Genomic DNA, 1,784 nt, shown 5'->3' with positions numbered 1-1,784 from the left:
ATTGGCCCCTCTAGTCTTTGGCATTAGAGCCCAAGCTCTGTGNGAAAAATTCTCACAGGCGTGAGAAAACGAAGGAAGGCCTCCTTCTTCTCCCTACTGCGCGCTAGCGCCTTAGCTGCAGGTGTTAAAAGTGCTGTTAGTCGATTCCTCGTGGTCGGTTCTCCTAGATAGCGTGCTTTCCTAGCGGTTTCCAGAAAACTCGAAGTTGGTGTTGGTGTAGAGTATCCTTTAGTTGTCGTAATAATTAGGTTGTTCTTTCTGCTAACTAACACCTCTTTAACAATAGGGGCTGTTATGCCTGCCTTCTAGAAAGCTTAATTAATTTTATTCCTAACTATTAGCGGGCTAGTTAACTAGCCTTCTTCTAGCGTTAGAAGCATCTAGTAGTGAGCGGCTGGCTTCTTTAGGTTGGCTTTCTTCCTTAGCTGTACTGTTATCTAGGGCTAGCTTGTTGTGTTCTTAGCTGCAATTGTAGCGTATAAGGCCTAGGGCTTTTAAGTTAGTTAGGAAGGAGTAAGAGCTACTATTGTAGCTGCAGTTGTGGCCTTCTTTAGTGTTTTTGTTGCCTATTAGGAGGCGTTTGCAAGAGTAGCTAAGTAATAGGCGAGTTTAGTAGATAGTTTGTTAGCAAACTAGTTAACTACTCTGCCTTTCTTAGTGTAGTCTCTAAAGACGTCTAGTAACTCTAGGAGCTTATCTTAGGCTACATGAGATTCAGCCATAGCTAACGCTTAGAGAATCAGGTCTCTCGCCTAGTAGATGGCCTGCTCTGAGTTCTTGGCAGTTGGTTTTAGGGTAGAGGAGTTCTAGAAGGGGTTTCTGCCTCTATAGGCAGCCTCTGGCGAGAAGTTGGCTGGGCGCTTTTTTGGTGGTAGGATTGGGATTTCAAAGACGCTCTCTTGGCTGGCTGGTTGCTGGGTAGGAGTGGCTGGGTAGGGGTCCTCTCTGTCCATTTCCCTGTCGATCTGAGCCTCTGGGCCTAGGCTCTCTTGCCTCTGTTCTAGCAATTAGGCTTCGATAGTATCGCTTTCTAGTGGCATTCTGTTGCTAGGGTTCTCTTATTACTAAGCAGAGTGGTCTGTGTGTTTTTGTTTTTTTTTGTTCCATTAGAGTCTAGTGAGCTCGAGGCTATGTAAGACTTTGGCCGAGGCCGTTCTAACTAGATTTATTTACAAATACGAGTTTGTGCTTGAAGTGTGTCTGTGGTGCTTTGGCCTTTGTCTAGGTAAGCGATAGCTATCGCTTACTAGACGCCTAGTGCTAAAGAGCATTTTGATAACAGAAAGAGATGTTAGAAAGCAAAGCAATCCTCTAGCGGGTTCTTTTAGGGATAAAAGAAAAAGTTTCGACTTAGGTAGTTTTAATAAGTAACTCTCTCGTTCATTTTTAATGAGTCTTCATCTCAAGTTTTAGTGAGTAACTCTCTCGTTTCGACTTAGTGCCCAGCGAGTAGCAGCTGTCTTGGCGTTTCGACTTGGTGCTTCTACAGAGGTAACCAGTCTCTGTATCAGCGTTTGGATTTAGTGCCACAGTAGGCGAAGACTGTCTTAGCGTTTCGACTTATTTTGCTATTACAGACTAGAAAACTGTTATAGCGTTTTTGAATTTTGTGCCACAGTAGGCAAAGACTGTCCTGGCGGTTGAATATAGTGCCACAGCGGGATTAGGCTGTCTCGGCGTTTAGATATAGGATTTTTGATTTTTGTTGTTTTATTTGGTGTTTTTAATTGTTTTTAGTTCGTTAGTAGTCTCTTATTAGTCATCAGGGCGGTCTGTGCGTTCTT

Source organism: Exserohilum turcica, assembly GCF_000359705.1.
Source record: "Exserohilum turcica Et28A unplaced genomic scaffold SETTUscaffold_18, whole genome shotgun sequence".
Taxonomy (NCBI): Eukaryota; Fungi; Ascomycota; class Dothideomycetes; order Pleosporales; family Pleosporaceae; genus Exserohilum; species Exserohilum turcicum.
This window is presented reverse-complemented; position numbering follows the sequence as displayed.